Source organism: Pan troglodytes, chromosome 5 (assembly GCF_028858775.2).
Source record: "Pan troglodytes isolate AG18354 chromosome 5, NHGRI_mPanTro3-v2.0_pri, whole genome shotgun sequence".
NCBI lineage: Eukaryota > Metazoa > Chordata > Mammalia > Primates > Hominidae > Pan > Pan troglodytes.
The window spans coordinates 68,134,257-68,157,690 of NC_072403.2; the positions used below are offsets into that span (position 1 = coordinate 68,134,257).

Consider the following 23,434-nt stretch of genomic DNA (forward strand, 5'->3'; position numbering starts at 1 on the left):
TGGGAAAGTAGCAGTAAAAAAGGAAAAAAGATTGCATAAAGGCAACCACCAGTAACAAAGAAATATTATTCTGACACTAGTTAAAACATGAGGAAGACTTTATTCAGAATTATTAGGAATAGATGTCATGATTTTTGCAATAGATGTCATGATTTTTGCAATATGGTAAAAAGAGCAGACTCAACTCCAAATACAGGAACAACAGCTGGGGATTTGTAGACAATGAGCAAAGTGAAGGCATCAGTAGATGGAAAATTAATCAGAGAAGGATTCTTGCTAAACTGACTTAATAGGATTCTTGTTGAAGGCAAGCCAGATGATCAGATATCAAGGGTGGGGAATTCTTGCTAAACTGACTTAGCAAGATTCTTTGTTTTAATTTTTAATTTTTATGGCTATATAATAGTTGTACATATTTATGGGATACATGTAATATTTTGATACAAGCATACAGTGTGTAATGATCAAATTAGGTAAGCCAGGAATCCATCACCTCAAGCATTTATCATTTATTTGTGTTATGAACGTTCCAATTTTACCATTTTAGTTATGTTGAAATATAGAATAAACTATTTAACTATAGTCATCTTATTGTGCTACCAAACATTGAATCTTATTCCTTCTATATCTGACTGTATTTTTGTTCCCATTAACAAACTCCCTTCCCATGACCCTTCCCAGTAGCCATCATTCTACTCTCTATCCCTAGTTCTCTTTTCTTTTTTTTTTGGTTCCCACCTATTAGTGATAGCATATGATGTTTGTCTTTTGTCTTTCTGTGCCTGGCTTATTTCACTTATCATTTTCCTTCAGTCCCATCCATGTTGCAAATGAAGGATCTCATTATTTTTATGTCTGAATAGTACTCCATTATATATATAGATGGAGTACTATATATATACTTACATTATATTATATTATATATTATATATATATATATATAAAGAAGATATGGAATTCACCTAAATGTTCATCAATGGATAAATAGGTTTTATTTAATGTGGTATACACACACACACACACACACACACACACACACTGTGTATACCACATTAAAAAAAATTATCCATTGATGGTTGATTCCCTTAGGTTCAGCCTTAGGTTTATTCCGTATCTTCATTATTGTGAATTGTGCTGTGATAAACATGAGAGTATAGATATCATTTTGACACACTGATTTTCTTTCGAGTATATACCAAGCAGATTTGCTGCATTATATGGTAGTTATATTTTTAGCTTATCGATAAAGGGCTATAATGTTCTTCATAGAGGCTGTATACTAGTTAGCTGGATTCTTTTTTCTTTTTTAGAAAGACTACTTGTTGAGAGCAGTTTTATGTTCACAGCAAAATTGAGAGAAAGATACAGAGATTTTCTATATACCCCTGCCTCCACACATGCATAGCCTCCCTCATGATGAATATTGCTCACCACAGTGGTACAGTTGCTTTGATGGATGATCCTACATTGACATTTAATCACTCAAAGTACATAGTTCACATTAGGGTTCACTCTTGTTGTTGTACATTGCATGGCTTTACACAAAGGTATAATGACATGTGTTTATCATTACAGTAACATATAAGGTATTTTCACTTCCCTAAAAACCCTCTGCTCTGCAAATGTATTCTTTTCTTCTCTTGCCAATCCTTTGACAACCACTGATCTTTTTACCATATTCATAATTTTGCTTTTTCCAGAATGTTGCATAGTTGGAACAATGCAGTAAGAAGCCTTTTCAGATTGACTTCTTTTACTTCGTAATATGCAGTTAAGTTCCTCCATGTCTTTTCATAGCTTGATAGTTCATTTATTTTTATCACTGAGTAATATGCTATTATATGGCTGTAACACATTTTACTCATTCACCTATTGGAGGATATCTTGCTTGCTTCAAAAATTGGCTCATGAGGAAGATTTCTTATTTGTAAAATCCTTGTCTGGTTTTGGTTGAGGGTAATGCTAATATTATTGAATGGGTTGGTATGTACTCCTTTTTATTTCTGGGGGAGAGTTTATGTAGAATTATATTATTTCTTCCTAAAATATTTGGTAAAACTTAGCAGTATAGCTATCTGGGTCTGGAGCTTTTTGTAGGAAGGTTTTCAACCATGGCTAAATTTTCTTTTATAGATATAGGGCAATACAGATTATCCACTGTTGATTGAGATTTGGTAATTTTTATTTCTCAAGGAATTTTTCAATTTTGGCTAAATTGCCATATTTATTCACATAAATTTTGTAATATTGCCTTGTTTTTAAAAAGTATCTATAGAATCTATAATATTATCACATTACTCATTTCCAAAGTTATTAATTTGTATCTTCTTGTTTTCCTGAACAGTCTGACTAGATAAAGCTTTATTACTTTTCTTGAACTCCTCAAATTCTTTGGTGGTATTGATATTTCCCACAGTTTTCCTGTTTTATTGGTTTCAGCTTTGACATCTTAGTCTTTTCATCCTGCTATAACAAAATACCATAGACTGAGTAAACTCACAAACAAAAGAAATTGATTTCTCACAGTTCTGGAAACTGCAAAGTCCAAGATCGAGGTGCTGTCAGATTTGATGTCTGATGAGGGATCACTTCATGGTTCATACATGCATTATTTTCCCCGTGACCCTACATGGCAGAAGAGGTTAAGGGAATCTCTTGGGTCACCTGTTTAAGAACATTGATCAACTTATGAGGGATTGGCCCCCATGAGGTAATCATGTCCACAAAGCCCCACCTCCTAATAATATCACCTCTGTGATGTGGCTTTATCATATAAATTTTGGAGGAACATAAAAACTCAGACCATAACATGTATTTATCATTTCCTTTCCTCTGCTTCCTTTGGGTTTAATTTTCTCTTCTTTTTTTCTAGTTTCTTAAGGTAGAAGTCAAAGTCATTGATTTGAGACTCTTCTATTACAGATATCAGTGTTGAAAATTTTTATTTAAATACTGTTGTAGCTGCATTCCACAATTTATGATACGTTGTATTTTCATTTTCACTTAGTTAAAAATACTTTCTAACTTCTGTTTTTATTACCTCTGACCCAGGGTTATTTGGATCTGTGTTACTTAGTTTCCAAATGGTTGAGTTTTTCCAGATATAATTTTGTTATTGATTTCTAATTTGATTGCTTTTTAGTCAAGGAATATGTTTCATATGACTTAAATCCTTTCGACTTAATCATTTTATTAAGATATATCGTATGAGCTAGAGTAAGCTCTATTTTGGTAAGTGTTCCATGGGTACTTGAGGAGAATGTATTGAAGTCTCCTCTATTCTTGCTGATTTTCTGTCTCCTTGTTCTATCAATTGAGTAAAGGGATACAGAAATCTCAGACTATACTTTTTAATTTGTCTATTTCTTTTGCAGTTCTGTCCATTTTCTTTGTATCATGTATTCGGAAACTTTTATGTTATTATGTACATTAATGTATAGGACTGTCATATCTTCTTGATTAATTAAAACTTTTATCATTATGAAATGACCTTGCTTATGGCTGGTAATATTTTTACTATGAAATCTACTGTCGTATTAAATAGCCACTCCCCATCAGCCTTCTTTTGTCAAGTGTTAATGTGGTATATCTTGTTCTATCCTTTAATCAATGTGTGTCTTTTTATTTAAAATATACTTCTTGTAGGCAGCATTTAGATGGGCCTTGCTTTTTTATACATTCTGACAATCTGCCTTTGGTTTTTTTTTTTTTTTTTTTTTTTTTTTTTTTTTTTTTAGTTTTTGTTTTCTTAATTTTATTTTAGGTTCAGGGGTACATGTGCAGGTTTATTATATAGGTAAATTGCTTGTTGTGGGGGTGTGGGGGTTTGGTGTACAGAGTGTTTCATCAGCCACGTAATAAGTATATTACCTGACAAAAAGTTTTTGATTCACACCCTGCTCCCAACCTCCACCCTCAAGGAGGCCCTGGATCTTTGGTTCCCTTATTTGTGTCCATATGTATTTAATGTTTAGCCTCCACTTAAAAGTGAGAACATGTGGTATTTGTTTTTCTGTTCCTGTGTTAGTCCGCTCAGGATAATGGCCTCCAGCTCTATCCTTGTTGCTGCATAGGACATAATTTCACTCTTTTTTATGGCTGTGTAGTATTCCATGGTGTCTATGTTCCACATTTTCTTTATCCAGTTTACCATTGATGGGCATTAAGTTCATTCCATGTCTTTGCTATTGTAAGTAGTACGGTGAACAGGATTCTTGTTACAATTGGGATGGGCTTGGGGACAAGGCCCAAGGATGAGGCCCAGTTGAAAAGAGGGCTCAGAGAAGCCCATCTACGGTTTGGTCAAGGAGAGACTCTGCCACTTGCAAAATAATTTTGAAGGAGACTTAATTGCTATCATTCATTTATATAATGCTGGGTACTCGAAGCATGAGAATGCAACAGTCCATGCCTTTTTCATATTCATTTTCATGAGGTACATGAAATATATAACAGTTTCGGATATTTGTTACCATACTCAAAAGTTTTGCATCTTCTATATTCTCTACTAATGAATTTACATTTATGCATGGTATGCTTGGTTAGTATTTGCATTGTGCTTTGAATTTCTAAGCATGTTGAAATAATTGATTAGTTATTTCTCCCATAACCCCATATGAGATAAGCCTAATGCTTAGTTCTTATGTAATGTTTCCAACATCAGCGCTTTTAATAAATATCACCTAGTTAGTTTTGATATCACTCTTGAAGGCTATTATCTCCACTTTATTTTATAAAAAAAACAGAAACAGGATGAATAAACCACTTTTCTGAACTGATAAAGGGAATAATTATGAGGAATAGGAAAATTGGGTCTCAAATAGAATAGAAAATAAGGGAGAATCTATAAGCACTTTAAAGATCTTATGAGCTTTTTTGTATAATAGCCCTCAATGCAATCTAAATAGAAAAGAAATAATTTAGGAATCATATAACGTCAGCTAACTTTTATGAAAATTTAGGATAGTCACTTCAACTTACTTTGCTACATTTTCTTTACCTGTAAAATTACAATGCTTATGGCTTACTGACCTTTTTCAAAAAATTGTAAAGAAATATCAATTAATGCATGTGAAAAAATCTTCAAAGAACAGTATGATTAACAGTGTCACAGTTTTAGAATGCAAAGGTATATCTGTATCTTGCTTTTGAATAAATTTGTTGATTCACAAAAGCCTGACTATATCCCCAAATTCCACCCACAAGATGAGGTCCTAACTTTTTTGCATGGCTAGCCAGTCCTTTCAAGTACCATCTATCTAGCCCCTGCATGATCTGTTCCCTGAATACCTTTCAAGCCTCATTTCTTGCCAGTCTCTGTTCTTTTCATTATGCTCTGGGCAATCTGACCTCACTAACCCTGCAAAAAGCCTACTTCAGTTCCTTCATATGTACATTTTTCCTCTTTCTGAATCCCTGTTTTCAATTGCCTTCACCTAGTTACTCCTACACATTCATTAAAAGGCAATCACTCAGCAAAGCTTTCTGATCTCCCACACCAGCCAATTCTTTTCCCTGTATAAATAGAAATTATTATATACTTTTCCTTTATATCATTTATCAGAGTTGTAGTTAAATATATATATAGTCATATATATATTTGATTTGTTTAAAATCTACTATCTCCCACTAAACTGCGACCTCCATGAAGGTGTAGTGTAGTGCAGTGTCTGGTGTGCTCAGGGCTTTAATTCCCAGCCTCTAGCTTAGTATCTCATGTCTAAAGGTATTACCTGAATATTGTTGAATATTCTTGTTATGTTGTACCTCTTTTTTTTGGAGAGGAATTTTTTTATTTTAATTTTCTTATTTGACTTTAAGTTCTGGGATACATGTGCTGAATGTGCAGGTTTGTTACATTGGTATACATGTGCCATGGTGGTTTGCTGCCCCTATCAACTCACCATCTAGGTTTTAAGCTCTGTGTGTATTAGGTATTTGTCCTAATCCTCTCCCTCCCCTTTTCCCACATGCCCCAGAAGGCCCCAGTGTGTGATGTTCCCTTCCCTGTGTCCATGTATTCTCATTGTTCAGCTCCCACTTATGAGTGAGAACATAGGGTGTTTTTCTGTTCCTGTGTTAGTTTGCTGAGGATGGGTTCCAGCTTCATCCATGTCCCTGCAAAGGACAGTAACTCATTCTTTTTTATGGCTGCATAGTATTCCATGGTGTATATGTGACACATTTTCTTTATCCAGTCTATCATTGATGGACATTTGGGTTGGTTCCAAGTCTTTGCTATTGTAAATAGTGCTGCAGTGAACACATGTATGCGTGTGTCTTTATAGTAGAATGATTTATAATCCTTTGGGTATATACCCAGTAATGAGATTGCTGGACCAAATGGTATTTCTGGTTCCAGATCCTTGAGGAATCACCACACTGGCTTCCCCAATGGTTGAACTAATTTACACTCCTACCTACAGTGTAAAAGCGTTCCTATTTCTCCACATCCTCTCCAGCATTGGTGGTTTCCTGACTTTTTCATGATCGCCTTTCTAACTGGCATGAGATGGTATCTCATTGTGGTTTTGATTTGCATTTGTCTAATGACCAGTGATGATGAGCTTTTTTTCATATGTTTGTTGCCTGCATAAATGTCTTCTTTTGAGAATTGTCTGTTCATATCCTTAGCCCACTTTTTGATGGGATTTTTTAAAAATATATATATCGTACCTCTTAGCTCCCTTTCTCTTCTAGATCACAAATATGCTATTGGAGGACATAGAAAAACCAAGTATATTTGGGAGCAACAATTTAGCTAATGTTAGAAAGAAAAGTAGGAAAACTGCTGCTTTTAGTCCCTACTTATCTCAAATGCTGAATTCCTGGACTTTTGATGTCAGTTTACCTTAGTTATCAAGATTGCTTAAGGTGTAAACAGGGGATCCTAAATTCATGCACAAGGAGTGTCTGAATTCAAGAAAACTCTAATATCTTAGTTGGGGGTATGGTGTTTGAGGGAATAATCAGGATAAATAGACATTTCATCATTCGTATCATGGACAACAGAAAAGAATGGTTATTGGGAATAAACATTAATTTTATGAAGAACACATTAAAAGATAGGGTAATAATTTTTTACTGAGATGAGATTTTTAAAAAGGTAAATAAAGTTAGAAATATTACAAGGAACCACAAATTATAATGACACAATGCAAAAAAAAAAAAAAAAACTCCTTTTGTACTAGTAAAGGTAGAAATGGACTATAGAAAGCCAAATAATTTGTATGGGAATAAATATGGTCAAGAGATTTAGAGAAATATCAAATAGATGAAAACAGTTAAAGGTGATAGTTATGAAGAAAAGGAAAAAATCTAATAGAGTTATGTTGGTTTTTTTGTTTGTTTGTTTTGTTTTGTTTGAGACGGAGTCTCACTCTGTTGCCAGGGCTGGAGTGCAGTAGGCGCGATCTTGGCTCACTGCAACCTCCGCCTCCCAGGTTCCAGCGATTCTCCCGCCCCGGCCTCTCGAGTAGCTGGGATTACAGGTGCCTGCCACTACGCCCAGATAATTTTTTGTAATTTTATTACAGACGGAGTTTCACTGGCCAGGCTGGTCTCCAACTCCTGACCTCATGATTCACCCACCTCAGCCTGTCAAAGTGCTGGGATTACAGAAGTAAGCCACCGCACCTGGCCCCAATAGAGTTTTCGTACGTATTCTTGAGGACAATGTGTAAACAAATAGAATAAAAATAATAAGTATATTTGGTAGAAAACTAACTTTCTCTGCTAAAGAGAAAATTCTGTACATCTAAAAGAGTCCTTCACATATTACAAAATACAGAAAAGATAAATTCTCAAGTAAATTCTATTAAAATTATTTAACTGTAAGTTAAAAATTATATACTGTGTAAGCCCAGAGAGCAAACTTGTTTTTTCATTAAGAAAACTGTTGCTTGTTCTTAGGTTTCCTTTCTGCTTTGTTAAACAAGGGAAGATAATGGAGAGGTTAGGGGGGAAAACAGCCAAAATGACCTCTCCCCAACTACCTCGTAATGCCAGAGGGCTTAGGATGAATAACATTCACTTCATTCAATTAAAAAATAAATGTAAAAAAATCACCACAAAACTCCAGAATGAAAATTTGCGGTCTGAAAGGACAGGTAATGCAATCATTATTTTAATAATTGTTGAAAATATGGTTACACATTTTATGAAAGCAATTCTGTTTGAAAGTAAAGATATATAGCAAAAAAAGAAAGTAAACAATAAAATTTGTTCTAAAATCCCAAATTATACAGCACAAATCCAATAGTATTAATTCCAATTACTAATCATTTAAAAATAACCAAAGACTTGGATGCAAAAAAAAATTTGTTAAAATGTTTCTTGCAAATCTACATAGTAAAGTAAGATGGAAAACAAATAAAATGCTCCATTAAATAGGACTGGATAAATAAATTGTGATATATCCTTAAAAACAAAAGGCTCTTCCTCTTCTAAAACTCATGTTTTATCAAAGTATTTAATGAAATGTAAAGACAGGTTACAACAGTGAATACTATAACTATTTCAAATCATTGTGTAATTCACTGTAATAAGTTTTTTTGTCTTTTTTTTTTTTTTCCCGAGACGGAGTCTTGCTCTGTCGCCAGGCTGGAGTGCAGTGGCGCGTTCTCAGCTCACTGCAACCTCCACCTCCCGGGTTCAAGCGATTCCCAGCCCTCAGCCTCCAGAGTAGGTAGGACTACAAGAGCACGCCACCAGGCCGGGCTATTTTTTTTTTTTTTTTTTTTTTATTTCAGTAGAGATGGAGTTTCACCGTGTTAGCCAGGATGGTCTTGATTTCCTGACCTCGTGATCCACCTGCCTCGGCCTCCCAAAGTGCTGGGATTACAGGCGTGAGCCACCACGCCAGGCCAATAAGTTTTAATAAGAAAAGTTAAATAATTTTTTTAATAAATTGTTTTAACCATTTAGATATGCCTGAAGTATGTCTAGAGTTTAAAATGGGTTAGATCAAATTTGAATATGTAGAAAAGCTTGGGGGCTAAAATCCCATATCTATCCATTTCAACTATGTTGATTATTAAAAACCAAAAAAAAAAAAAAAAAACAGAAAAATATGTCTATAATATTAGCATAAAATGAGTTGCAAATCTAAGTCACAAAAAGATACTTATTTGTACATCTTTAAATATAAAATTAAAATCAGGAAGTCATCTGAGGTGTACCATGTTTCAGTAACTGGCAAACTTCACATAGAATTCATAAGTGTCTTTTGATGGATAACCTGGGAAAATTTTATAGTTAATAATTAAGATTTTTCTTCAAAATTTTAAAACATATTTTCCAAAAGCGGGTGAAAAAGTAATGATGACAAACAGGTGCAAGTATATATAGCAGGAGTCAGAAAACAAGCTTATGTAATCTAACTCTTTTTTTAAAGGATAAGTGCATCTTCACCTTTGACAAATACTGCGAACATTTAAAAACCTGACAATGTCAAGGACTGGTGAACGTGTCACATGTGATAGGTGTGAAATGGCATCTCTCTGCAGGAGGTGCTGGAGACAGTTTGGCCTTAGAGAGGCACTTAGGCACTTATAGCAAGAATGTTTTATAAATAGTATTTGATATAGTCTAATTAAGATTAATGGGGAATAAAAAATGCTGCTTAGAAATAATAATTCATAGATCTAAAGTCAACAAAATCTTTTTTTTAATGTAACAATATATAAGATTTTACAGAAAGGGAGAACAACTTGAAATAAATCAGGAAACGCTTTTATATTAATCATTCTTTTCATATACTTCAAATTTGTACTTAATGCCTTTCTCCTCCTCCACATCAGAGACAACACCTTGTGGGTATTCTGGGAGAAGTTTATATTTCTCTAAATCACCTTCTAGGGGAGAAAACGTGTCACTTTGAAAGTCCTGCATGATCCATGTCACAAATAATTTAAAATGGTCTCAATTCATGGATTCCTTATAAACAGAACTGCCTCCCACTGTAAAAAACACGTCTTGTTTATTTGCTGATTTTAGTTGCTCAATACGTTTTAAGGCATCACCCAGAATTTAGTCAAGAAAAGGAGGTCTTTGCGGTGGTTCCCTGGATTCTCTACTGACAACTAAATTAATTATATACTTTAAAGGTTGATTCTTCTCAGTAATCAAGAACCAGTTCTTCCTAATAAAAAATACTAAATTTTGTTTACCCTCTGCTGAAGAGGGTGTGGTCATTCTTTGGAATCGAATTTATTTTTGAGCTGGGGTCAGGGCAGGTCCCCATTCCTGATGATGCCCATCTTCTGGGAAACAGTGACAATGCAGTTTAGCGGATGAACCATGACAACAGCAGTGAACACCTATGAGCTGGGTCACAACACCAGGATGCAAGACCAAGAATCATGCAAAATTCTAACTCTTGTTTTTATATTGTCAATCAGTATTTCCATTTCTTCCTTGGATTTGGGTTACTCTTGATGATTAAGATTATTGCTAATATTTATAATATTTTATCAGAATTATATTTTGTGATTAATAAGAAATATTTTAAATCCATAAATTAGATAATGGGTTCACCTATAAATATTTTTAACCAAATAAGAAATTTAAAAATTTACAGGCTTAAGTATAGTTATAATATTTGCTGTTTTCAGTTGCATGAATGTTATATGGGGAGAAGAGTTAACCTGTAAATAAATAACTATTCAACCTTGATTTTTACCTTTGTTTACTTAAATTTATATTTTCAGTCTTTTGGCAAATTTATTTTTGATAATGACTTTTTTGGTTTTTTTGTTTTGATTTTGCTTTTTGAGTCATGGAAAATGATTTATAAAGAGAAATACAACATGACTGTCTTTCTTCCAAAAGAAATATAAGACTTGCATAGAAAAGTTTCAACTGTGAGGCAATATCTACCACAATCATTAAGGCAGATGGTTTACCTTCATGTAATATTCAATTATCTCTTAGCTACCTATACTTTAAGTATATAATGTGAAGTGTTGAGTGCCTGATATTTATTCCATACAAGCTTAACAGTATTATAATTGCTTCACCTTTTTGATTCATATCATTTTAGTTTTGATGATGTTAGTATTCTACTGAATTAAAAAAAAAACACTTTTGTTTGTACCACATATTCCTCAGATAGAACAAACAAACTATCGATGGAGGCTGCTGGCTGTCTTCGGTTTCTTGGGGTTTTCTGTGTGAGTTCATGTGTATCTACCTATATACACCAAATTAAACTATAATTCTCAATGAATCTTAGAATTTCCTCCAAGTAAGAGAGATGAGGAGGGGCTTACACCCTCCATGATACTAACTAAAAAGAACACCTCATTTATACTCAATCTTAATCTTTTTTCTGGCCTTTATTTAATCTCAATTTGCAACTAATTTATTTCTTTGATTATTTGATAAATGTCTATCCTCCCCACTGTGTTTTAAGCACTGTCAGAGCAAAGATCACATCTCTTTTGTTCACCATTGTACCCTAACACTTAGGGCAGGGTTTAGTTGAAGAAAATTCAAAGAAGAGAGCTACAAAGAGAATATAGGCTGCAGAATTATTGGCCTAACTCTTCAGGGTCCTGTCAGGGGACAAATCAACTTTTTCCTTATCTGTGTTTTTATGCTCTTTGACTCAAAATGCCCAGGAAAAAAAAAAGTGCTCAAATTGTTCTGGCCTGAGTCTCTTGCCTGCTTCTTGGCAAAAAGAACACAGGGCACCTGAACTGATAGACATACAAACTGTGTACAATAAAAGAATAATAATTCCTCACAGAAAATCCAGGTGTTGTTACCAGACCATAGCAGGGATGGATACCAGGAAAGCAAAACTGAGAGATGCTCATTACAGAGAATAAACAAATGGTTCTGTATTTCCAATAAGTTCTTCACAATAGCAATACCAGAAGATGTGCAAAAAAAGCTGTCACATTTCCTTTAATGTCAGTTACCCCTTACAATAACCAACAGCAAGTTACTTCATTTTTTATTAAAATGTTTGTGCCAGCACATATTTTGGAAGGATTATTTAGACTGTATACCAAGATGGCTCACATCCTTAAAGCATTTTTTAAATATTATGAAGTGTTTTTCCCTTACATTGCTACACCATGAAGGCAGAGACCATGCCTGTTTTGTGTACCTCTATATTCCTAGTACATGCTCAGAGCCTGGCACAAAATACACACCCAGATATTATTTAATGACTCAATCAAGGAAGGACTACAGAGGGTTTCTAACTGTATACGGGCATGTTTGATCTGTTTCCCTTGTGGGAACTAAAAATAAGTTAAGACTGGAATTATTTTAAGATGTTTTTAATACAAATTTGAAATACAAGTTAGATACAAATACTTTAAATTTGCATTTAAAAACATCTTAAAATAATTTCGATTTTAATTTCTGTTTAGTTCTGATAAGGGAAACAAATAAAGCCAAACCTATAGTTTCAAAAGGAAAATATCAGTGTCACTTCTGGATTATGTTCAGCTTAAGATTCTCATGAAACCTTTTAGGAGGATAGAAAATCATGTAAGATGATCTTGTGCTAGTTTGTCTCTGCTCTGAGGCAGAAAATAAGATCTTCATAGACAGGTTTGAGAGCTTAAATTCCTACAAAATAGTTCTAAAAGTATGAGGGGCTAAATCTTGACACTAATTCACCTAGTGTGGTATTATTTTCCTGAAATAATCCTCCCTGGCAACTTGTCATGAAAATCTATTAGGTGGACACGTTTCTTCATCTATTGAATTTTTTCCGTTGACATCTCCATTAAGTGATATTATTAATTCTGTTCAAAATGTAATTCTTTTTCAGTTGTACTATCTACTGGGGCCTGAAATATTCATACTGACTGTTCCTCACATTTTAATTTATTTTTTGCTAACTGTAGAATATGATTTCCTTGAAAGCAAATAAGCTTTCTTGTGCTTATTCCTGGTTTCATTTGTTTACTACTCTACAGCCACATCTCTAGCAAGAAATTATTTGACTTTGCTGTGTCTTTGGTCAGATGAAGGCCCATTCAAACCAGTGCTGTTGATCATATAGCAACTAGGTAATAGGAAGAGTATTATGCTGAATTAAAATCTTATTAATAACTCTGACATGTATTATATATTTGCCTTTGGGAATGCCTTTTTTCATAATATTTGAATCATTATTCATGGAATGAGAGTAAGAGTATAAATAGTAGATCTGTTATATCAAATGGAATACCAGATAAGAATGGCTAGCACACTGACAGAATCATGACAAGTATTCGAAAATGGTTATTTTCTTCCTTCACTTCCAAACAGAAAATGGCTACACTTTTTCTGACCCAGTAGACTACTAATAACTTAAAAGTGTTCCTCAGCTATAAGGTGGATATGCATTGCTTAATAAAGACTCTAATCTGCTAATAATCCATATAGAGACTACATGAAGGCTTATGCAGAAATCTAATGGAAATTTTTCTTCTAGCATCATTCAAGGCTGGACATGAATTTGTCTTTGTCTACCTTATACCTGCAAATAATTATATTAGATCAGAAGCATTTATTTTCTCCTTATTTGATATGTGATATTGTTGTCACTTTGTATTTGAAACTGAAATGGTAAGATTAAAGACTGTGTCAAACAGCTAGATACAACTACAGTATTTAGCCAGCATATAACCATGAACTAACACAGTGCCTAGAATCTATTGGATACTCAATAAATATATATTGGAGAAATAAAATATACAAATGAATAAAGTTGTACTATCTACTGGGACCTGAGATAAAATATGAATGATGAAGATTTTTCTGTGTTTATATCCATATATCTAAACATAATCTTCGAACCTTCCTTTAGGGAGGCTCTCACTGCCCACTACATACCAATAAATCATAGACACTTCAATCCAGTTCCTTATGCCCAGAATTAGACTGACAGTACTAAGTACTTTGTTCAACAATGCCTACTGCTTAATAAAATATACAAATCATGCCAAGTAAATGTGACATAATATGTGCTAAACAGTGCTATTTATTTTACCCACAGTGTTAAAGACAGAGTATACAACTTTAGCATTTTAAAATATTATATGTTAAAGCAAAACCAGAAGAAAATAAATGGGATCATTTGATGGTTTGCAGCAAGCTAATTTTGGGAGAAAAGCCCTTTGTAAGAAGGCTAATGTGATCTTGGGTAAATGAAGCTATCTGCACCTCCACTGCAGAGATAACTGCGAAAGAAAGCAGGCACAATGCCACGGAGCACAAAGAAGAGTGTGAAACCCAAACTGGTGGATAAGGGCGTTGGAAGATGAACTGTCTGGTTGAATATTATAGAACAGGCAAACTTTAAGTTACATATGGGAATTTTCACAGGAAAGATTGGGAAAAAGCATTCCAGGAAGAAGAAGCAACATATACTAAGATACAAAATAAAAGATAATATGTGGTATATAAGAAATGTGAGGTATGTGGTTTGAGGGCAGCTGAATGATAAGCTAGACTCATGATAGGCCTGATTAGCGTGGCTAAGACATTTGGGTTATAAACAAAGTTAAAGAGAAGACATTGAGAATTTTGAGCAAATAATAATGTATCAAATCTATGTATACAGTTGTTTCTCTTGGTGTTTGTGGGGGATTGATTCCAGGACCTTTTGGGAATACCAAAACCCAAGATGCTCAAGTACCTTATATAAAATGGAACAATATTTTCATGCTCTGTATACTTTAAATAATCTCTAGTTTACTTAATAACACTTAATGCAATGTGAACATTATGTAAATAATTGTTATACTGTATTGTTTTTGTGTTTTTTCTTATATTTTTATTATTTTTAAAAAAAATTTTTCAACTGCACTTGGCTGAATAGAAACTGCAAAAACTGGCAAGATTAGAAATATAACTCTGAACAGAAATATAGATAAAAAATTTGTTCATGAGTGGAGAGAGGACTGGTCAGACTTTAGGTATAAAAAAAGCATGTAGAATGTTAAAAATAATGCAGTAGTAGAGAAGAAGATCTAGTAGATGAGAAGGATTACAGTGATTTTAAAGAAGCCATTATCTGGACATGAACTGGTTGAATTGAAGAGGAAATGGAGTATCTTTTTCGCATGGACTAAATGAAATGAAGGAATATCATAGCAAACCTGTTTACTTTGTTATCAGGATCTTGAATTTGAAGGAGTTCATGAAATAAATTCAATTTAACCCATCCATTTAGAGTCAGAGAAAAAAGGAAAAAGTCTATTGAAAGTGACTGTGGTGGATGTTGTGAAAGGGGCTTAAGAAAAATGCAAAGGCTGGAGAGATTGTTGAAGATTAAAAAAATGATAGAGTTAGCTAGGTAAGACACAAAAGGATTCTCTATGCACACTGAAGTTTCAAATGAGGCTGAAGGCTAGATTTGCAATGGCACTGATCTACATAGCTACATAATTTTTGCCCTAGAAGATATCAATTTGTTAGATATTATGTATATACATAAGACAATTATTGGGTTAGTCAAAGGAGTTTTTATCAGATCAGTGCAGCAAGGTACTTGTGTAAGGTGGGGCATGAAAGTGTGTTGTGAAAGTGATACGGTCAATAAGGGGGTAAAGTGAATAAGGTGGATAACTAGGGAAAAATAAATGGGTTCTACAAATGTAGATGATGTCATAGACTAGAGATGATATAGGAAAGCTAAAATAGGGGAAATGGTAATTACAGTGCAAAATATTTGAGTGTACTCTTTCAGACATGGATAAATGTGAAGCCATAAGGAATTTTAAAGATGAATTTGTAATGAGTGGTTAAAAAGTTTCAGAGGTTCAGAAAGGGAAAAGAGATTAAAGTGAGCTGAAATGTTTTTGGAAGTATTAATGGAGGAAGAGAAACCTGAGCTTTAAGAAAAGACAGTAGAAGCATATATTTATGGAGTATATGGGGTATTTTGGTATAGACATACAATGTGTAATAACTACGTCAGGGTAAATGGGTATTCATCACTTCAAGCATTTATTCTTTGTGTTACAAACAACCCAATTATACTCTTTTAGTTATTTTAAAATGTAAAATTAAATTATTGTTGACTGTGGTCAACCTGTTGTGCTATAAAATACTAGATGTTATTTATGCTTTAACTGTTTTTGTACTTGTTTAACCATCCCCACTTCTCCTTCATCCCATTATTATTCTTCCCAGCCTCTGGTAACTACTTAGCCATGGAAGGAAGGAAGGAAGGAAGGAAGGAAGGAAGGAAGGAAGGAAGGAAGGGGAGACAGAGAAAAAGAGAGAGAGAGAGTGAGAAAGCAAGCAAGCAAGAAAGAGAAAGAGAGAGAGAAAGAAAGAGAGAAAGAGAGAGTAAGAAAGAAGAAGGAGGAAGGAAGGAAGGAAGGAAATTTGATAATCAGGAAAAGGATTTGCACTTTGTTGTTTAGACAGTGTTAACTGTTCAGTTACAAATGTTTAAATTAATTAATAAAATGCTTAACAAAAGCTGTTCAAATACATTTTCTGCCCTTTATTCAATTCCAAATAATTTCTGAAAATATACAATAGAAATATCAATGCAAAGGATCATCTGAGTCACTTTCAACTGAACTCTTTTGTGCTATTTATAATGCTATTTATCAAGGTGATTAAGGGCCAATTGATTGTCTGTTAGTATAAATAGTAAAAATTTATGGTCATTATGTCATTTCAATTGGGAGATTTTCTTAAGACATCAGTCTAATTGACTTATTTATTTGGCAAATGTGCCACTAAAGTAGTAATATGCTATAGAAATATATTATATTTTCAGTATCTAATATAACTGTTGTTTTAAAGTTAAATATTTTTAATTTTCTTATTAAATATGTTATACTGCTTTTTTCAATATTTTATCAAGACTATATCTAACTAAATTTGTTTGTGTAAATTATATTTAAAGAGTTAAATATTACAAAAACATCATTTCTCATGGTAAAATTTGTGGCAGAAAGATAGTGGATTATATATTATAATGTTCCCTATCTTACTTTTTAAAAAAAGTCTCCACATATTTTATAACTTTAAATAACCAAATAACTAAAAAATAAAAATGTCAAATCCTTAAAAATAAAAGACAGATTCCAAACTAGAATAAAGATTCAAGTTATAAAAGATATATAATTCAATAAAACAAATCAATATTTTCTCTAATCAAATGTAAATATGTAATCAGCTGTAGGTAGCCAAAAATTAATTACTACATTACTCTGGATATGACTACACAATAAAGAGCAACAATGAAATTGTACTGATATTTTAATAAATATTTCTGAACTCATTATTTGCAAAAAATTAAGATGTCTTTTCTGTCCTCAATTAGTTTATACACTTATTGACAAATTTAGTCAGTTTGATTTGTAACTAAAATCTAAGACAGAAAGCCATATATAATATGAGAAGCACACAAGTAATTTCTATGAGCACTGACTTCATTATTTTTTTACTGGAAGGAAGTAGGGCACACTGAAAAAGGGAAAAAGTGAATTTTCCCAAGAAGGATTTCAAAACATCCTCATTTTTCTAAAAATTTAATTTTAAGTAAATGCAAACATATAGTCTTAAATTGCTTTTGCTTGATGATATGGTTTGGCTGTGTCCTCACCCAAATCTCATCTTGAATTGTAGCTCCCATAATTCCCACGTCCTGGGAAGGACCCAGTGGGAGGTAATTGAATCATGGGGGAGGGTCTTTCCCATGTTGTTCTTATGATAGTGAATAAGTCTCATGAGATCTGACGGTTTTATAAAAGGGAGTTCTCATACACAAGCTCTCTTGCCTGCCGCCACGTAAGACATGACTTTGCTCCTCCGTTCACCTTATGACATGATTGTGAGGCCTCTCCAGCCATGTGAAACTGTGAATCCATTAAACCTCTTTTTCTTTATAAATTACCCAGTCTCAGGTATACCTTTATTAGCAGTGTGAGAACAGACTAATACACTTAAGAAAGGAAACATTGACAATCCACTGTGAAATGACTTTTAAAATAGCTAGAGTAATTAAGGGAAGGTGTAAGGGGTTAATTTAAAAATTTCTTAACATATCTGTATAATTTAAGCTCAATTCTAGGCATCTACAATGGAAAGAACTAGTATTTTGGATGGGGTAAGATTTGATAGTGAAGATAAGGATAACACCAAATATCTACCTCAGTGAATCATATATCCCTGGTCCCAGAGAAAAACAATTTGTAATCTGAACATTTTCCTGTTAATAGATTGTAGGAGAGTTGATGGATTTTTTTTGGATTTAAGATTAACTTCATACTAATCCCAGGTCTTCTGGGAGTGTTGGCAATAGGGTGGTAGGATTTGGTCACAGAAAGTTTAGAGCAAAAAATATCATGGAAGACAGTAAGGAAGCAGCAGATCTGGGTTTTGTGAAACATGAAGCTCATACAATTTCCAATATCCTACAAAAGCAAAAGAACATAGACTAAGCACAACACTGAATATTTATTTAGAAAGAGAAAATATTTCCCATTTTTTTGAAATTCCAAATTTTAAAAAGCTGACAAATATCAAAGTTATCACAAAACATGAAAAAACAACACATTTTTATTTAACTGCCTCATCTATCCCCATAATAATATCTCATTTTTTAAATATTTTGCAGCTGCAGCCTTTGATAGCTTTTTCATAACAATAAATTGAAAGAATGAAAAATATTTTTTCTTTATCATAATCAAAAATTGTTTCTTATTGGTAGTTGAGAAAGTTACTTTCAGCTTTATAGCTCATTTTTTGGTAATATCAGGTAAATATTTAGATTTGTTATAATTTACTTCCATATATGAGCTCTTATATTTAGACCTTCTGAAGATCAGCTTGGAGTTGTAAGCATTTCAAACCCTATTTCTCCTGCACTACCTACTTACTTGTGCTTGGAAAGGTAGGATTTGATCATATTTCTTTAATCTGCTGGGCAGGAGTCCCTGTGTTAGAATATTGAGGTTATGGAATATTGTAACCATTATTAGACTAAGACAGCAGCAACAATTTAATTAAAGATAGAAGTGATCACGAATTGCAAAATTGTACCTGTTAAACTGTAACTGAATATATCTGAACTCAACATCCCTATTGTTGGATCCCCAAATTGCCTATACCTAAGCCAATACCACCCAAGAAAACTGTAGATTGGCGCTATTTTAACCAACGAGTTACTTTTGCAATGTTACAAAAACACATGACTTGTTTGAACACATTTATAGGATATCTACCAAGAAAGAATCTTTGAAAATGAGGGGCTGTAAACCATGAAATTTATCAGTTTCATGGTAAATATGCTTCTAAATAGTGGTCCTAATTTATGGTTTGTTATCTATGATCAGAGTTTTCTGGGGTTAAAACCTTTCTTCATGTTTCCCACTTCGTTCCATCAGATGAGGACCAACCACTTTAACTCTCATTCAGAGCAGCACTTATCCCTTCTCTTTCCCCAGCAAGGATGCCAACTTGGAAATTAGGGCTTAGTATATTTTGGACAATTTACTGCCAAGATCTATTCAGATAAATGGAGACTTGCTTCTTGTTGGGAAAACTATGTTACAATACTTACAGAAGAAAATAGTTTCCTAACACAAAGAATCAAAATATTCTTATGGCTAGGTATCATTGACTAGATAAAGTTACATCCCATTTTCATTGTGTGTATCAAATAAAATTATATTCAATGTCACTTTTAATTCTCCTGTTTTCGAGACACTCTTTAGGAAATTCTCTTGACAGAGCATGAAATGTTCTCATTTAACCTTCTATTTCAAATACACATATAACACTGCCAGGATGCAAAAATCACAGAAAGCTAAATTAGAAAGTTAAAATTAGAGATATTCAATCTTAAGACAAATTCCATAAGTAGCATTTTTCTTAACCCCCTAAACTAAATTATAATCCCAATGAGAAGCTGCAACTCCCTTGAAAATCTAGTCATAAGTATGCGCTTGGGCTTCTGTTGCTTGTAGACATGGGTTTTGTAAGATGGATTGCAGAATCACAAACCTATCAGAATTGCACTGTAATTTGTTTCACTGACCTTCCCAGACATTTTCCAATCACACACTGTCTAAAATACTTGATCAATTATTTAAAAATTTCAAAAATCCCAGAGTAGGTAATCTCTTGCAATCATAATTGTTGAATGTGTCCCCCATTATTCTGAGGATGGATTCCAATTCCTGTAAATACATTAGATGCCCTTCTCTTGAAAGGGGTACAGATCATAACCAATTAGGCCTTTAGGAAAGGAAAAAAAATTGTCAATTCCATAGTAGGATATTAAATATGTTTTACAATATAATGTTAAATTTTAAATTAATGTCAGGACTAAGCTTTCAAACTAACATTTTTGCATTAAGAATATGTAGATTTTAAGTAATTTTTATTTGTTTTTCATGGGAAAATAATTGAGAATGCTGAAGGCAATATAAGTTAATCTTTGATCTAACTGACAAAACGTATCTGTGGTCCAAACTATGTATTCTTGATATATGTTAAAGACTTCACAGTGTTTAACACACTGCTACTGCTAAAATTGAGTGAATGTAATTTCATGTCATATACCCATTCAGTATTAAAATGTATCTAATTATACCTTAAGTCATACTCCTTTCAATTATACTCAAATTATTTTCAGGTACCCAATAAACTGAGTGAAGTTCCTCCTTCTATAAAAAAAAAGTAAGTGTTCTTCTCCAAGTTTATAAATATATATAATATGATTTTATTCTATCAGATAAAAAATAATTTAAAACATTGAGTTCTCTTAGATTACTATGTTTTTAAAAAAGAAGACATTTTTATCAACTTTACCAAAATTAAATTATTACCTTTATGGTAAGTCTTTCTTCAACATATAAACTCAAGTCACACTTCAGTTCATCTTCTGCCTTCAGGCACATTTTGTAGCTAGCTCATCCTTAGATATAATTAAAATTGATACTTAGCAAAGGCCATGGCAATGTACAGGAAGTAAGGCCTTTTAGGGACCCTTTAGCAAGCTGGTGGGGATGCTGAGGGCCAGAAATTAAAACTGGAGGAGTAAGTTCTACAGAGTCCAAATGGTAAAAAGTTTAAATAATCGTATATAAAGCTGATTGTCAGTCTCAGCCTGGATGCACAGTTGTGAAAATATCTAAAGGAGTCAGATGTAGTAGTTAACATAATGCCATAGGATGTGATAATCTTTAATATCTAGAATGTTTGAGTAATCATGTTTGTAGTAGGGCTGATTAGTCTCTATTTGCCTGCTCCAAATCCATTCTCACCTATTCCTGGTATGGTCCACTGCACAACAGAAAGAACCAACAAAAGATTCAACTGTGGAAGGAGGAGAAAGAGTTTGTAGTTTCCTTGTTACACTCCACTTCTTCCCTGCACCTGAATTATTTTGGCTGATAAGAAGAAACCAGTAGAGGTTGAGTGGTTAAAAACTCACAACAAAGCAGGAAACTAATTAATAAGAGTGGGATCCACGGATACAGCCCATTGGGGTTCCCATTCTCATGGCTTTTACCTCCCTACAAACTCAATTAAAACAATTTCTTCTGTTGCCCCTTTAATTCCTGTAATAATGCTTCCTAATATTCCCATACCCTGGATACTTCACTAAAACTGGTTGTTTCTTAAAGTGTCCATACTCTTAATAAACTAGTCTCAGTTAATGTCAGAATGTGCCTCTGTTCCCTGCCAAAACTCTGATGGATGGTTTGAAGAAGAGCCTAGATACCCTCAGGAGTGAATGAGCAGGGACAGGCTTCTGAAATAGAGGAGTGGGGAATGAAGTAGATATGCTTTCTGCCAAAACAGTCACTTAACTAGAGAAAATTATCAAAAAAAAAAAAAACCATTTAAATTTCTGGACATTGTTCTAAAGATATACAGCTTATCTAGCTTCAAGAAAATTGACTAAATCTTGGTAAGAACTGAGAGTCTAAGGCATTTGAGCCGTAAATCAGCTCCATTGGTAATGCAGCAGGCTGATACTGTGCCTGATTACCCTGCCTCAGATTGTTTGTAGGGAAAAAGTTTCCCCATTAGAAGGGGCAAAACAAGAAGTTTAGAAGCTGCTACCACCTCCAGCACCCACTTATGGAGCAGGAGTGTCACTCTAAAAAAAGTGGGCCATTTTCTCTGCTCCCAGATTCTATGTAATGATGCAGAAGTTCTGTCAGAGTAAGCAAGCCATAAGGACTAACAGTTCTTCAGCATGTCTGAGGGGACTCATGTTATTTAGAACAGAGGGTGAAGAATTCAACACCTAAAAGTATTGTTGAAAACGATGGAGATTTTGGTAGAAAATAATGAAGAGGGCACTCATAATATTACGATACTTATAGAAATAAGGAAAATGGCAGAGCAATAAAAACTTTGAGGAAAAAAAAAAAGGTAAACAGCCAAAAAGAACTCTCCTGAAATCATAATCAATTCTGGGGATTGGGAAGGCTTTGCACAAGCACTAATTTGCACCTAATCTGGAACATTCTGAATAGACTCAATGACATTCTCCAAGCCACATGCAGATGTATCAGTAAAAGTCAGAAACCTAGTTGATACGAAGAAGGGGTTTGAGTACAACCCCTAACAAAACATTGGCTGAATGAGAAGCTACCCTGAACCAGTAACAACTCCCAGGACAGAAGCCTTAAAAACAAAATTGCAGTCATCTCTGGCAGTCTGGAAGATTGTGTGGGTGTCCAAGGCTGTGCCTTTTTAGGAGAGATCAGAGAGGAAAAATTTAAGCTACTAGTACCTGGCAGAATGTGGGGAAAAAATGTAAACTTACTGAATTGTGAAAGCCACTTACACATCCAAAGGTAAAGGGTAAACACCTAACTGTCTAAGAGAGCTTAAGCACAACATTTAACAAATAAGTCTGCATCATTCTGATGCAGAGAAGACCCCAATGTATCCAGGCTAACTGATAGAAACAATAACAAAAATGTTCTAAGCAGGAATATCAGAGGCTGTACACAAAGGAAATCAGCTTCCCAGTTAGGTTATTCAAATCACTTACGAAATAAAAACATGACCAAGCAAACAACAATATTACCTCAGAGGCTTGGGCAAATTAATATTCAGAGTTGCTATGCTGTATTATCTAAAATGACCAGTTTTAAATAATAAGAATTATAAGGAAACAGGACAGTATGACACATATGCAGGGGGAAAAAGTTGATAATACAAATTTTGTTTGATGTAACCCAGGTGTCAAATATAGTAGATAAAGACTTAAAAACATTGTGGCTATATTCAAGGAACTAACTAAACAGAAGTAAATAATTAAAGTGAAGTTTGAGGATAGTGTCTCATCAAATAGAAGAAAAAAATCAAATAAAGAAAGTATAAAAACAATAAAATGAAAATTATGGGCCAGGCACGGGGGCTCATGCCTGTAATCTCAGCAATTTGGGAGGCTAAGGCAGGCAGATCACCTGAGGTCAGGAGTTCAAGACCAGCC

The 23,434-nt window shown here is 33.7% G+C and overlaps 1 pseudogene; it reads right to left on the bottom strand.

The window, feature by feature from the left end:
- Positions 1-9,738: 9,738 nt before the first annotated feature.
- Positions 9,739-10,301, bottom strand: LOC100610552 (dihydrofolate reductase-like; annotated as a pseudogene).
- Between the last annotated feature and the right edge of the window lie 13,133 nt (positions 10,302-23,434).